The sequence below is a fragment of the Hemiscyllium ocellatum genome, assembly GCF_020745735.1.
Source record: "Hemiscyllium ocellatum isolate sHemOce1 chromosome 38 unlocalized genomic scaffold, sHemOce1.pat.X.cur. SUPER_38_unloc_5, whole genome shotgun sequence".
In the NCBI taxonomy this organism is placed as follows: domain Eukaryota; kingdom Metazoa; phylum Chordata; class Chondrichthyes; order Orectolobiformes; family Hemiscylliidae; genus Hemiscyllium; species Hemiscyllium ocellatum.
In genome coordinates this window covers 439235-455636 of record NW_026867523.1, presented here as the reverse complement: position 1 = coordinate 455636, position 16402 = coordinate 439235, and positions in this window count along the sequence as shown.

Here is a 16402-nt window from a genome sequence, read left to right as displayed (position 1 = left end):
ACGGTGCTCCGAGTGTGGGTCTGACTGAGGGATACGGAGACTGGAACTGTGCACAGTGCTCCGAGTGTGGATCTAAATTGGGGATAGGGACACTGGAACTGTGCACTGTGTTCCGAGTGTGGGTCTGACTGAGGGATACAGAGACTGGAACTGTGCACGGTTCTCCGAGTGTGGGTCTAACTGAGGGATATGGAGACTGGAACTGTGCACAGTGCTCCGAGTGTGGGTCTGACTGAGGGATACGGAGACTGGAACTGTGCACAGTGCTCCGAGTGTGGGTCTAACTGAGGGATACGGAGACTGGAACTGTGCACGGTGCTCCGAGTGTGGGTCTAACTGAGGGATACGGAGACTGGAACTGTGCACGGTGCTCCGAGTGTGGGTCTGACTGAGGGATACGGAGACTGGAACTGTGCACGGTGCTCCGAGTGTGGGTCTGACTGAGGGATACGGAGAATGGAACTGTGCACGGTGCTCCGAGTGTGGGTCTGACTGAGGGAAACAGAGACTGGAACTGTGCACGGTGCTCCGACTGTGGGTCTAAGTGAGGGAGACAGAGACTGGAACTATGCACGGTGCTCCGAGTGTGGGTCTGACTGAGGGAAACAGAGACTGGAACTGTGCACAGTGCTCCGAGTGTGGGTCTGACTGAGGGATACGGAGACTGGAACTGTGCACAGTGCTCCGAGTGTGGGTCTAACTGAGGGATACGGAGACTGGAACTGTGCACGGTGCTCCGAGTGTGGGTCTGACTGAGGGATACAGAGACTGGAACTGTGCACGGTGCTCCGAGTGTGGGTCTGACTGAGGGATACGGAGACTGGAACTGTGCACGGTGCTCCGAGTGTGGGTGTAACTGAGGGAGACAGAGACTGGAACTATGCACGGTGCTCCGAGTGTGGGTCTGACTGAGGGATACAGAGACTGGAACTGTGAACAGTGCTCCGAGTGTGGGTCTAACTGAGGGATACGGAGACTGGAACTGTGCACGGTGCTCCGAGTGTGGGTGTAACTGAGGGATACGAAGACTGGAACTGTGCACGGTGCTCCGACTGTGGGTCTGACTGAGGGATACAGAGACTGGAACTGTGCACGGTGCTCCGAGTGTGGGTTTGACTGAGGGATATGGAGAATGGAACTGTGCACGTTGCTCCGAGTGTGGGTTTGACTGAGGGATGCTGAGACTGGAACTGTGCACGGTGCTCCGAGTGTGGGTCTAAGTGAGGGAGACAGAGACTGGAACTGTGCACGGTGCTCCGAGTGTGGGTCTGACTGAGGGATACAGAGACTGGAACTGTGCACAGTGCTCCGAGTGTGGGTCTGACTGAGGGATACGGAGACTGGAACTGTGCACAGTGCTCCGAGTGTGGGTCTGACTGAGGGATACGGAGACTGGAACTGTGCACGGTGCTCCGAGTGTGGGTCTAAGTGAGGGAGACAGAGACTGGAACTGTGCACGGTGCTCCGAGTGTGGGTCTGACTGAGGGATACAGAGACTGGAACTGTGCACGGTGCTCCGAGTGTGGGTCTAACTGAGGGATACAGAGATTGGAACTGTGCACGGTGCTCCGAGTGTGGGTCTGACTGAGGGATACGGAGACTGGAACTGTGCACGGTGCTCCGAGTGTGGGTCTAAGTGAGGGAGACAGAGACTGGAACTGTGCACGGTGCTCCGAGTGTGGGTCTGACTGAGGGATACAGAGACTGGAACTGTGCACGGTGCTCCGAGTGTGGGTCTGACTGAGGGATACAGAGACTGGAACTGTGCATTGTGCTCCGAGTGTGGGTCTAACTGAGGGATACGGAGACTGGAAATGTGCACGGTGCTCCGAGTGTGGGTCTAACTGAGGGATACGGAGACTGGAACTGTGCACGGTGCTCCGAGTGTGGGTCTAACTGAGGGATACGGAGACTGGATCTGTGTACGGTACTCCGAGTGTGGGTCTGACTGAGGGATACGGAGACTGGAACTGTGCACAGTGCTCCGAGTGTGGGTCTAACTGAGAGATACGGAGACTGGAACTGTGCACATTGTTCCACGCAGACTCCATGTCAGCCCACCAACTCATCAAAGCATTTGACCGAGTGTGGCATCACGGAGCCCTGGTAAAACTGGTATCAATGGGTATCAGGGGGCAAACCCTACGCTGGTTAGAGTCATACCTGCCCCACAGGAAGACGGTGGTGGTTGTTGGAGGGTCAGCCATCTCAGCTCCAGGACATCTCTGCAGGAGTCTCTCAGGATAGTGTCCTTGACCCAACCATCTTCAGCTGCATCATCGATGACCCTCCCTCCATCCGAAGGTCAGAAGGGGGAATGGTCACTGATCATTATCCCGTGTTCAGCCCCATCCACCACCACTCGGATGGTGAGACAGGTCATGTTGGAAATACACCAAGGTCTGGGCAATGTCCAGGCTTGGGCTGACAAGAGACAGGTCATACCCGTGTCATACAGACACCAGACAATGACCATCACCAACAAGAGACACTCTACCCCATCCTCCCCATAGACATTCAATGGGGTTCCCATCACTGACTCCCCCCCACTCTCAACATCCTGGGGGTTACCACTGACCAGAAACCCACCAGGACCCACCACCTCAACCCAGCGGCTCCAAGAGCAGGTCAGAGGCTGGGAATCCTGCAGCGAGTGACTCCCCTCCTGACTCCCCCCAAAGCCTGTCCCCCTCATCGACAAGGCCCAAGGCAGGAGGGGGAGGGAATACTCCCCAATTGCCCCTGGGTGGGGGCAGCTCCAACAACACTCGAGAAGCTCCACACCATCCAGGGACACAGCAGCCCCTGGACCCTCACCCACAAACATCCCCTCGCTCCCCCCACCACTCAGTAACAGCAGTGTGTACCATCCCCTCCCCCCACCACCCTCAGTAACAGCAGTGTGTACCATCCCCTCCCTCCACCCCAACCCCCTCAGTAACAGCAGTGTGTACCATCCCCTCCCTCGTCGCCACCCCCCTCAGTAACAGCAGTGTGTACCATCCCCTCCCTCCCCCCCACCCCCCTCAGTAACAGCAGTGTGTACCATCCCCTCCCTCCCCCCCCCACCCCCCTCAGGAACGGCAGTGTGTACCATCCCCTCCCTCCCCCACCCCCCCTTAGTAACAGCAGTGTGTACTATCCCCTCCCTCCCCCCCTCAGTAACAGCAGTGTGTACCATCCCCCTCCCTCCCCCCACCCCCCTCAGTAACAGCAGTGTGTACCATCCCCTCCCCCCACCCCCCCTCAGTAACAGCAGTGTGTACCATCACCTCCCTCCCCCCACCCCCCTCAGTAACAGCAGTGTGTACCATCCCCTCCCTCCCCCATCCCCCCTCAGTAACAGCAGTGTGTACCATCCCCTCCCCCCACCCCCCCTCAGTAACAGCAGTGTGTACCATCCCCTCCCTCCCCCCCACCTCCCTCAGGAACAGCAGTGTGTACCATCCCCTCCCTCCCCCACCCCCCCTCAGGAACAGCAGTGTGTACCATCCCCTCCCTCCCCCACCCCCCCCTTAGTAACAGCAGTGTGTACTATCCCCTCCCTCCCCCCCTCAGTAACAGCAGTGTGTACCATCCCCCTCCCTCCCCCCCACCCCCCTCAGTAACAGCAGTGTGTACCATCCCCTCCCTCCCCCACCCCCCCTCAGTAACAGCAGTGTGTACCATCCCCTCCCTCCCCCATCCCCCCTCAGTAACAGCAGTGTGTACCATCCCCTCCCCCCACCCCCCCTCAGTAACAACAGTGTGTACCATCCCCTCCCCCCACCCCCCCTCAGTAACAGCAGTGTGTACCATCCCCTCCCTCCCCCACCCCCCTCAGTAACAGCAGTGTGTACCATCCCCTCCCTCCCCCCACCCCCCTCAGTAACAGCAGTGTGTACCATCTCCTCCCTCCCCCCCCCCCCCCTCCGTAACAGCAGTGTGTACCATCCCCTCCCTCCCACCCACCCCCCCTCAGTAACAGCAGTGTGTACCATCCCCTCCCTCCCCCCACCCCCCCTCAGTAACAGCAGTGTGTACCGTCCCCTCCCTCCCCCCCCACCCCCCCTCAGTAACAGCAGTGTGTACCATCCCCTCCGTCCCCCCACCCCCCTCAGTAACAGCAGTGTGTACCATCCCCCCCTCCCTCTCCCCCGCCCCCAGTAACATCAGTGTGTACCATCCCCTTCCCCCCCCCCTCAGTAACAGCAGTGTGTACCATCCCCCTCCTGCAAGTTCCCCTCCGAGCCCTTCCCCATCCCGACTTGGAAATCTATCGGCCGTTCCTTCCTGGGTCAGAATCCTGGGATTCCCTCCCTCAGGGACATTGTGGGTCTCCCCTACAGCACATGGGCTGCAGCGGGTCAGGGAGGCAGCTCACCCCCACCTTCTCAAGTTGGGAGGCGTAACTCAGGTTATGAGTGAAAACCAGAAAAGAGACTTCGAAAACTGTCTTTATGGTGTGTAGTTCATTTAGTTTACAGCAGGGGATGCTATTTTTCAAGGATATTTTCTTCCAAAACATTTAGATGGGATGCTATTCTGTATGTAGACACAGGGACTGCTGTTCTCTATAACATACACAGGGACTGTTGTTCTCTATAATACACACAGGGGCTGCTGTTCACTATAATACACACAGGGACTGCTGTTCTCTATAACATACACAGGGACTGCAGTTCACTATAATACACACAGGGACTGCTGTTCTCTATAATATACACAGGGACTGTTGTTCACTATAATACACACAGGGACTGCTGTTCTCTATAACATACACAGGGACTGTTGTTCTCTATAATACACACAGGGACTGCTGTTCACTATAATACACACAGGGACTGCTGTTCTCTATAACATACACAGGGACTGCAGTTCACTATAATACACACAGGGACTGCTGTTCTCTATAACATACACAGGGACTGTTGTTCTCTATAATACACACAGGGGCTGCTGTTCACTATAATACACACAGGGACTGCTGTTCTCTATAACATACACAGGGACTGCAGTTCACTATAATACACACAGGGACTGCTGTTCTCTATAATATACACAGGGACTGTTGTTCACTATAATACACACAGGGACTGCTGTTCTCTATAACATACACAGGGACTGTTGTTCTCTATAATGCACACAGGGACTGCTGTTCACTATAATACACACAGGGACTGCTGTTCTCTATAACATACACAGGGACTGTTGTTCTCTATAATACACACAGGGACTGCTGTTCACTATAATACACACAGGGACTGCTGTTCTCTATAATATACACAGGGACTGTTGTTCACTATAATACACACAGGGACTGCTGTTCTCTATAATATACACAGGGACTGCTGTTCTCTATAATACACACAGTGACTGCTGTTCACTATAATACACACAGGGACTGATGTTCTCTATAATATACACAGGGACTGTTGTTCACTATAATACACACAGGGACTGCTGTTCTCTATAATATACATAGGGACTGCTGTTCTCTATAATATACACAGGGACTGCTGTTCACTATAATATACACAGGGACTGCTGTTCACTATAATACACACAGGGACTGCTGTTCTCTATAATATACACAGGGACTGCTGTTCTCTATAACACACACAGGGACTGCTGTTCTCTATAATATACACAGGGACTATTGTTCACTATAATATACACAGGGACTGCTGTTCACTATAATACACACAGGGATTGCTGTTCTCTATAATATAATTGGGACTGCTGTTCACTATAATATACACAGGGACTGCTGTTCACTATAATACACACAGGGACTGCTGTTCTCTATAATATACACAAGGACTGCTGTTCTCTATAATACACACAGGGACTGCTGTTCTCTATAATATACACAGGGACTGCTGTTCTCTATAACACACACAGGGACTGCTGTTCTCTATAATATACACAGGGACTATTGTTCACTATAATATACACAGGGACTGCTGTTCACTATAATACACACAGGGATTGCTGTTCTCTATAATATACATAGGGACTGCTGTTCTCTATAATATACACAGGGACTGCTGCTCTCTGTAATATACACAGGGACTGCTGTTCACTCTATAATACACACAGGGACTGCTGTTCTCTATAATATACACAGGGACTGCTGTTCTCTGTAATATACACAGGGACTGCTGTTCTCTATAACCTACACAGGGACTGCTGTTCACTATAATATACACAGGGACTGCTGTTCTCTATAATACACAGAGGGACTGCTGTTCACTATAACATACACAGGGACTGCTGTTCTCTATAATATAAACAGCGACTGCTGTTCTCTCTAATATACACAGTGACTGCTGTTCTCTATAATATACACAGGGACTGCTATTCTCTCTAATATACACAGCGACTGCTGTTCTCTATAACATACACAGGGACAGCTGTTCTCTATAATACACACAGGGGCTGCTGTTCTCTATAATATACACAGGGACTGCTGTTCACTATAATATACACAGGGACTGCTGTTCTCTATAATACACAGAGGGACTGCTGTTCACTATAACATACACAGGGACTGCTGTTCTCTATAATATAAACAGCGACTGCTGTTCTCTCTAATATACACAGTGACTGCTGTTCTCGATAATATACACAGGGACTGCTATTCTCTCTAATATACACAGCGACTGCTGTTCTCTATAACATACACAGGGACAGCTGTTCTCTATAATACACAAAGGGACTGCTGTTCTCTATAATACACACAGGGACTGCTGTTCACTATAATATACACAGGGACTGCTGTTCTCTATAATACACACAGGAACTGCTGTTCACTATAATATACACAGGGACTGCTGTTCTCTATAATACACACAGGGACTGCTGTTCACTATAATACACACAGGGACTGCTGTTCTCTATAATATACACACAGGGACTGCTGTTCTCTATAATATACACAGGGACTGCTGTTCACTATAATATACACAGGGACTGCTGTTCTCTATAATACACACAGGGACTGCTGTTCTCTATAATATACACAGGGACTGCTGTTCACTATAATACACAGGTACTGCTGTTCACTATAATACACACTGGGATTGCTGTTCTCTATAATACACACAGGGATTGCTGTTCTCTATAATACACACAGGGACTGCTGTTCTCTATAATACACACAGGGACTGCTGTTCACTATAATACCCACAGGGACTGCTGTTCTCTATAATACACAGGGACTGCTGTTCTCTATAATACACACAGTGCACGCTATTCCCTATTGTGGATTGGCCCACCAGGAGAAAACAGAGAGTTGCGATAATAGACAGACAATAGACAACAGACAATAGGTGCAGGAGTAGGCCATTCTGCCCTTCGAGCCTGTACCGCCATTCAATATGATCATGGCTGATCATTCCTAATCAGTATCCTCTTCCTGCCTTATCCCCATAACCCTTGATTCCACTATCTTTGAGACCTCTATCCAACTCTTTCTTAAATGAATCCAGAGACTGGGCCTCCACTGCCCTCTGGGGCAGAGCATTCCACACAGCCACCACTCTCTGGGTGAAGACGTTTCTCCTCATCTCTGTCCTAAATGGTCTACCCCGTATTTTTAAGCTGTGTCCTCTGGTTCAGCACTCACCCATCAGCGGGAACATGTTTCCTGCCTCCAGAGTGTCCAATCCTTTCATAATCTTCTATGTCTCAATCAGATCCCCTCTCAGTCTTCTAAACTCAAAGAGGTGGAGGGAGTCTGACTCGATTTGAACACACGACCTTTTCAGTGGGAGGCGTACGTGCTGCTGTTACGCTGCAAACCCACGCGCGATAAAGTGGGACATTTCCAGGCTGTGGCCTGTAACCAGTGGAGGGCCACAGGGGTCAGTGTGGGGCCCACAGGGGTCAGTGCAGGGCCCACAGGGGTCAGTGCAGGGCCCACAGGGGTCAGTGTGGGGCCCACAGGGGTCAGTGCGGGGCCCACAGGGGTCAGTGCGGGGGCCACACAGGGTTCAGTGCAGGGCCCACAGGGGTCAGTGCGGGGCCCACAGGGGTCAGTGTGGGGCCCACAGGGGTCAGTGCAGGGCCCACAGAGGTCAGTGCGGGGGCCCACAGGGGTCAGTGCAGGGCCCACAGGGGTCAGTGCAGGGCCCACAGGGGTCAGTGTGTGGCCCACAGAGGTCAGTGCAGGGCCCACAGGGGTCAGTGCAGGGCCCACAGTGGTCAGTATGGGGCCCACAGGGGTCAGTGCAGGGCCCACAGGGGTCAGTGCAGGGCCCACAGGGGTCAGTGCAGGGGCCACACAGGGGTCAGTGCGGGGGCCCACAGGGGTCAGTGCGGGGGCCCACAGGGGTCAGAGCAGGGCCCACAGGGATCAGTGCGAGGGGGCCCACAGGGGTCAGTGCAGGGCCCACAGGGGTCAGTGTGGGGCCCACAGGGGTCAGTGCGGGGGGGCCCACAGGGGTCAGTGTGGGGCCCACAGGGGTCAGTGCAGGGGGGCCCACAGGGGTCAGTGCAGGGCCCACAGGGGTCAGTGCGGGGCCCACAGGGGTCAGTGCGGGGCCCACAGGGGTCAGTGCAGGGCCCACAGGGGTCAGTGCAGGGCCCACAGTTACTGACATGAATGAGTTAGTGGAGGAAAGGAAACAGGGTGTGGCCTGGTTTGTGGATGTGACATGAAGAGGTGGGAAGGTGAGGGCTGACGAGTCAGGCCACAGCTAGAACAGGAGTGAACCGGTTCGGGGCCTCGTATCCAAGCAGAGATAGAGCAGGCTCTCTCGGCTGGTCCCGTGGATGGAGGGATTGCCTCATGAGGGTGAGGCTGGGGCCTGTAACTTGTTGGAGCCGAGGTGAATGAGAGGCGATTTGATTGAAATGTACGGGATTCTCAGGGGGGATGGATGGTGGGTGGGGGGGGGGAGATGTGGTTCCCCCCTTTGTGAGGGAGAGTCTAGGACCCAGAGGGGCACCATCTCAGAGTAAAGGGGTCACCCCATTGACGGGGAGGAATTTCTTCCCTCTCTGAGGGGAGGGAATCTGTGGGATTCTTTCCCTGCAGAGGGTTGGGGCATCCAGTAAATTCGAGGCTGAGAGAGAGAGGCTTTTAATCAGGAAGGGGCAAATTGAAGGGGAAATGCAGGAAGGTGGGGGTTGTGGGTGATCAGTTCAGCTACAATCTCGTTGAATGGCTGAGCAGGTTCAATGGGCTGAATGGCCTACTCCTGCTCTTTGGTTTGATCATCTTTCATCCTTCATTTTCTTCTTCTCTATTTTTCTGCCCATTCCACCTCTCTCTCTCTCTCTCTCTCTCCCTCCCACTCTCTCTTTCTCAGTCCCACCCTCTCTCTCCCTGTCTCTCTCTCTTCTTCTCTCTTCCTCTCCCTCTCACTCACTCCCACCCTCTCTCTCCTCCCCGCCTCTCCCTCGCTCTCTCTCCCCTCTCTCCCTCGCTCTCTCTCCCTCTCTCCCTCCCCCTCTCGCTCTCTCCCCCCACCCTCTCTCTCTCTCTCTTCTCCAGCACCCTGCGACACCGTCAGCATGTTTCTCTCTCTCTTCTTTCCTCTCTCTCTTTCTCTCTGTCTCTGGCACTCCACTCTCTCAGTCTCCGTGAGACTTTCTCTCTCTCACACAGCCTGTCCCCCCTCTCTCTCTCACAGCCTGTCCCCCCTCTCTCTCTCACACAGCCTGTCCCCTCTCTCTCACACAGCCTGTCCCCTCTCTCTCTCACAGCCTGTCCCCTCTCTCTCTCTCTCTCACACAGCCTGTTCCCCCCTCTCTCTCTCACAGCCTGTTCCCCCCTCTCTCTCTCACAGCCTGTCCCCTCTCTCTCACACAGCCTGTCCCCTCTCTCTCTCTCTCTCACAGCCTGTCCCCCCTCTCTCTCACACAGCCTGTCCCCTCTCTCTGTCTCTCTCTCTCTCTTTGTCCCTTCCTCTGCCTCTCTCTCTCTCTCTAGCTCTATCTTACTCCCTTTCTCTCTCTCACTCCATATCCCCATCTCTCTTGTTTGTGTCTCTCTGCTCCTTCATCAGGTGGTTGTGGAGAATAAGACTGTAAGACACAGAATTTACAGCAATAGTTTACAGTGTGACGTAACTGAAATTATACATTGAAAAAGACCGGGATTGTTTGTTAAGTCTCTCATCTGTTAGAATGACCATGTTGGTTTCAGTTCTTTCATATGTAAATCACTTGAGAATGTAACTTTTTTTAAAAAATGTTTTGTGATTTACATATGAAAGAACTGAAACCAACATGGTCATTCTAACAGATGAGAGACTTAACAAACAATCCCGGTCTTTTTCAATGTATAATTTCCGTTACATCACACTGTAAACTTTTGCTATAAACTCTGTGTCTTACAGTGTTATTCTCCACTATCACCTGATGAAGGAGCGTCGCTCCGAAAGCTAACGCTTTCAATTAAACCTGTTGGACTATAACCTGGTGTTGTGTGATTTTAAACTTTCTCTTGATCAATCTCTCGCTCCCTCTCTCTCAATCTCTCTCTGTCCCTCTCTCTGCCTCTCTCACCCTGTCTGTGCCTTGTTGCCTATTCCTCAGAAAGCTGACTATGTCTGAGATGATCAGCCAGATCCGATGGGATTCAGTGGGACAGAGTGAAGACTGTCTCTGAGGTGTTGCTGTGGGGAGCACTCTCCCACCACTGGGAAATGGTGACAGCGGGTCAATTGAATTTGCTGCACATTTTGCCAACACAATGCAGAAAGCTGTAACTGAATCTCGCACACATTCTAATTACAGCAAGTTTCAATTTCACTGTCACAGGTCCCAGCTGGATTTCACTGTGCAGAGAGAGTCAAATTATACTGTACTCCCGGGTATCTGTTATTCTGTATATAAACCACCCCGAACCCCTCGATGAGATTCCAGTCTGTAACTCCCTCCCGGGGTATCTGTTATTCTGTATATAAACCACCCCGAACCCCTCGATTAGATTCCAGTCTGTAACTCCCTCCCGGGGTATCTGTTATTCTGTATATAAACCACCCCGAACCCCTCGATTAGATTCCAGTCTGTAACTCCCTCCCGGGTATCTGTTATTCTGTATATAAACCACCCCGAACCCCTCGATTAGATTCCAGTCTGTAACTCCCTCCCAGGGTCTCTGTTATTCTGTATATAAACCACCCCGAACCCCTCGATTAGATTCCAGTCTGTAACTCCCTCCCGGGTATCTGTTATTCTGTATATAAACCATCCCGAACCCCCCGATTAAATCCCAGTCTGTAACTCCCTCCCGGGGTATCTGTTATTCTGTATATAAACCACCCTCTACCCCTCAATTAGATTCCAGTCTGTAACACCCTCCCGGGGTATCTGTTATTCTGTATATAAACCACCCTCTACCCCTCGATTAGATTCCAGTCTGTAACTCCCTCCCGGAGAATCTGTTATTCTGTATATAAACCACCCCGAACCCCTCGATTAGATTCCAGTCTGTAACTCCCTCCTGGGTATCTGTTATTCTGTATATAAACCATCCCGAACCCCCCGATTAGATCCCAGTCTGTAACTCCCTCCCGGGGTATCTGTTATTCTGTATATAAACCACCCCGAATCCCTCGATTAGATTCCAGTCTGTAACTCCCTCATGCAGGCTCTATGTGCCTGGCTGTGAGCAAACAAACAGAGGTTGGAGTAAGATTAGAAGTGCCCTTCCCAGAATTTTCTGTCACAATCCCAAACAAATGTAACTGAAGACTAGTGCTACTCTGTTAATACACCCCTTAGACAGTGCTGAGGGAGTGCCGCACTGTCGGAGGGTCAGTGCTGAGGGAGTGCCGCACTGTCGGAGGGTCAGTGCTGAGGGAGTGGGCACTGTCGGAGGGTCAGTGCTGAGGGAGGGCCGCACTGTCGGAGGGTCAGTGCTGAGGGAGTGCCGCACTGTCGGAGGGTCAGTGCTGAGGGAGTGCCGCACTGTCGGAGGGTCAGTGCTGAGGGAGTGGGCACTGTCGGAGGGTCAGTGCTGAGGGAGGGCCGCACTGTCGGAGGGTCAGTGCTGAGGGAGGGCTGTACTGTTGGAGCGTCAATGCTGAGGGAGGGCCGCACTGTTGGATGGTCAGTGCTGAGGGAGTGCCGCACTGTCGGTGAGTCAGTGCTGAGGGAGTGGACACTGTCGGAGGGTCAGTGCTGAGGGAGTGCCGCACTGTCGGAGGGTCAGTGCTGAGGGAGGGCCGCACTGTCGGAGGGTCAGTGCTGAGGGAGGGCCGCACTGTCGGAGAGTCAGTGCTGAGGGAGTGCCGCACTGTCAGAGAGTCAGTGCTGAGAGAGTGGGCACTGTCGGAGGGTCAGTGCTGAGGGAGTGCCGCACTGTTGGAGGGTCAGTGCTGAGGGAGGGCCGCACTGTTGGAGGGTCAGTGCTGAGGGAGGGCTGTACTGTTGGAGGGTCAGTGCTGAGGGACTGGGCACTGTCGGAGGGTCAGTGCTGAGGGAGCGCCGCACTGTCGGAGGGTCAGTGCTGAGGGAGTGGGCACTGTCGGAGGGTCAGTGCTGAGGGAGTGCCACACTGTCAGAGGGTCAGTGCTGTGGCATTGGGCACTGTCGGAGAGTCAGTGCTGAGGGAGTGCCGCACTGTCGGAGGGTCAGTGCTGAGGGAGTGCCGCATTGTCGGAGGGTCAGTGCTGAGGGAGTGCCGCACTGTCGGAGGTTCAGTGCTGAGGGAGGGCCGCACTGTCGGAGGGTCAGTGCAGAGGGAGGGCTGTACTGTTGGAGCGTCAATGCTGAGGGAGGGCCGCACTGTTGGATGGTCAGTGCTGAGGGAGGGCCGTACTGTCGGAGGGTCAGTGCTGAGGGAGTGCCGCACTGTCGGTGAGTCAGTGCTGAGGGAGTGGACACTGTCGGAGGGTCAGTGCTGAGGGAGTGCCGCACTGTCGGAGGGTCAGTGCTGAGGGAGGGCCGCACTGTCGGAGGGTCAGTGCTGAGGGAGGGCCGCACTGTCGGAGGGTCAGTGCTGAGGGAGTGCCGCACTGTCAGAGAGTCAGTGCTGAGGGAGTGGGCACTGTCAGAGGGTCAGTGCTGAGGGAGTGCCGCACTGTCGGAGGGTCAGTGCTGAGGGAGTGGGCACTGTCGGAGGGTCAGTGCTGAGGGAGTGCCGCACTGTCGGAGGGTCAGTGCTGAGGGAGTGCCGCACTGTCGGAGCGTCAATGCTGAGGGAGGGCCGCACTGTTGGATGGTCAGTGCTGAGGGAGTGCCGCACTGTCGGTGAGTCAGTGCTGAGGGAGTGGACACTGTCGGAGGGTCAGTGCTGAGGGAGTGCCGCACTGTCGGAGGGTCAGTGCTGAGGGAGGGCCGCACTGTCGGAGGGTCAGTGCTGAGGGAGGGCCGCACTGTTGGAGGGTCAGTGCTGAGGGAGTGCCGCACTGTCAGAGAGTCAGTGCTGAGGGAGTGGGCACTGTCGGAGGGTCAGTGCTGAGGGAGTGGGCACTGTCAGAGGGTCAGTGCTGAGGGAGTGCCGCACTGTCGGAGGGTCAGTGCTGAGGGAGTGGGCACTGTCGGAGGGTCAGTGCTGAGGGAGTGCCGCACTGTCGGAGGGTCAGTGCTGAGGGAGTGCCGCACTGTCGGAGCGTCAATGCTGAGGGAGGGCCGCACTGTTGGATGGTCAGTGCTGAGGGAGTGCCGCACTGTCGGTGAGTCAGTGCTGAGGGAGTGGACACTGTCGGAGGGTCAGTGCTGAGGGAGTGCCGCACTGTCGGAGGGTCAGTGCTGAGGGAGGGCCGCACTGTCGGAGGGTCAGTGCTGAGGGAGTGCCGCACTGTCAGAGAGTCAGTGCTGAGAGAGTGGGCACTGTCGGAGGGTCAGTGCTGAGGGAGTGCCGCACTGTTGGAGGGTCAGTGCTGAGGGAGGGCCGCACTGTTGGAGGGTCAGTGCTGAGGGAGGGCTGTACTGTTGGAGGGTCAGTGCTGAGGGACTGGGCACTGTCGGAGGGTCAGTGCTGAGGGAGCGCCGCACTGTCGGAGGGTCAGTGCTGAGGGAGTGGGCACTGTCGGAGGGTCAGTGCTGAGGGAGTGCCACACTGTCAGAGGGTCAGTGCTGTGGCATTGGGCACTGTCGGAGAGTCAGTGCTGAGGGAGTGCCGCACTGTCGGAGGGTCAGTGCTGAGGGAGTGCAGCATTGTCGGAGGGTCAGTGCTGAGGGAGTGCCGCACTGTCGGAGGTTCAGTGCAGAGGGAGGGCTGTACTGTTGGAGCGTCAATGCTGAGGGAGGGCCGCACTGTTGGATGGTCAGTGCTGAGGGAGGGCCGTACTGTCGGAGGGTCAGTGCTGAGGGAGTGCCGCACTGTCGGTGAGTCAGTGCTGAGGGAGTGGACACTGTCGGAGGGTCAGTGCTGAGGGAGTGCCGCACTGTCGGAGGGTCAGTGCTGAGGGAGGGCCGCACTGTCGGAGGGTCAGTGCTGAGGGAGGGCCGCACTGTGGGAGGGTCAGTGCTGAGGGAGTGCCGCACTGTCAGAGAGTCAGTGCTGAGGGAGTGGGCACTGTCGGAGGGTCAGTGCTGAGGGAGTGGGCACTGTCAGAGGGTCAGTGCTGAGGGAGTGCCGCACTGTCGGAGGGTCAGTGCTGAGGGAGTGGGCACTGTCGGAGGGTCAGTGCTGAGGGAGTGCCGCACTGTCGGAGGGTCAGTGCTGAGGGAGTGCCGCACTGTCGGAGGGTCAGTGCTGAGGGAGCGCCGCACTGTCGGAGGGTCAGTGCTGAGGGAGTGGGCACTGTCGGAGGGTCAGTGCTGAGGGAGTGCCACACTGTCAGAGGGTCAGTGCTGTGGCATTGGGCACTGTCGGAGAGTCAGTGCTGAGGGAGTGCCGCACTGTTGGAGGGTCAGTGCTGAGGGAGTGCCGCACTGTTGGAGGGTCAGTGCTGAGGGAGGGCTGTACTGTTGGAGGGTCAGTGCTGAGGGACTGGGCACTGTCGGAGGGTCAGTGCTGAGGGAGCGCCGCACTGTCGGAGGGTCAGTGCTGAGGGAGTGGGCACTGTCGGAGGGTCAGTGCTGAGGGAGTGCCACACTGTCAGAGGGTCAGTGCTGTGGCATTGGGCACTGTCGGAGAGTCAGTGCTGAGGGAGTGCCGCACTGTCGGAGGGTCAGTGCTGAGGGAGTGCCGCATTGTCGGAGGGTCAGTGCTGAGGGAGTGCCGCACTGTCGGAGGTTCAGTGCTGAGGGAGGGCCGCACTGTCGGAGGGTCAGTGCAGAGGGAGGGCTGTACTGTTGGAGCGTCAATGCTGAGGGAGGGCCGCACTGTTGGATGGTCAGTGCTGAGGGAGGGCCGTACTGTCGGAGGGTCAGTGCTGAGGGAGTGCCGCACTGTCGGTGAGTCAGTGCTGAGGGAGTGGACACTGTCGGAGGGTCAGTGCTGAGGGAGTGCCGCACTGTCGGAGGGTCAGTGCTGAGGGAGGGCCGCACTGTCGGAGGGTCAGTGCTGAGGGAGGGCCGCACTGTCGGAGGGTCAGTGCTGAGGGAGTGCCGCACTGTCAGAGAGTCAGTGCTGAGGGAGTGGGCACTGTCGGCGGGTCAGTGCTGAGGGAGTGGGCACTGTCAGAGGGTCAGTGCTGAGGGAGTGCCGCACTGTCGGAGGGTCAGTGCTGAGGGAGTGGGCACTGTCGGAGGGTCAGTGCTGAGGGAGTGCCGCACTGTCGGAGGGTCAGTGCTGAGGGAGTGGGCACTGTCGGAGGGTCAGTGCTGAGGGAGGGCCGCACTGTGGGAGGGTCAGTGCTGAGGGAAGGCTGTACTGTTGGAGGGTCAGTGCTGAGGGAGGGCTGTACTGTTGGAGGGTCAGTGCTGTGGGAGTGCCGCACTGTCAGAGGGTCAGTGCTGAGGAAGTGCCGCACTGTCAGAGGGTCAGTGCTGAGGGAGTGGGCACTGTCGGAGGGTCAGAGCTGTGGGAGCGCCGCACTTTCGGAGGGTCAGTGCTGAGGGAGTGCCGCACTGTCAGAGGGTCAGTGCTGTGGGAGTGGGCAGAGTCGGGGGGTCAGTGCTGAGGGAGTGGGCACTGTCGGAGGGTCAGTGCTGTGGGAGTGCCGCACTGTTGGAGGGTCAGTGCTGAGGGAGTGGGCTCTGTCGGAGGGTCAGTGCTGTGGGAGTGCCGCACTGTTGGAGGGTCAGTGCTGAGGGAGTGGGCTGGAGGGTCAGTGCTGAGGGAGGGCCGCACTGTCGGAGGGTCAGTGCTGAGGGAGGGCCGCACTGTCGGAGGGTCAGTGCTGAGGGAGGGCCGCACTGTCGGAGGGTCAGTGCTGAGGGAGGGCCGCACTGTCGGAGAGTCAGTGCTGAGGGAGTGCCGCACTGTCAGAGAGTCAGTGCTGAGAGAGTGGGCACTGTCGGAGGGTCAGTGCTGAGGGAGTGCCGCACTGTTGGAGGGTCAGTGCTGAGGGAGGGCCGCACTGTTGGAGGGTCAGTGCTGAGGGAGGGCTGTACTGTTGGAGGGTCAGTGCTG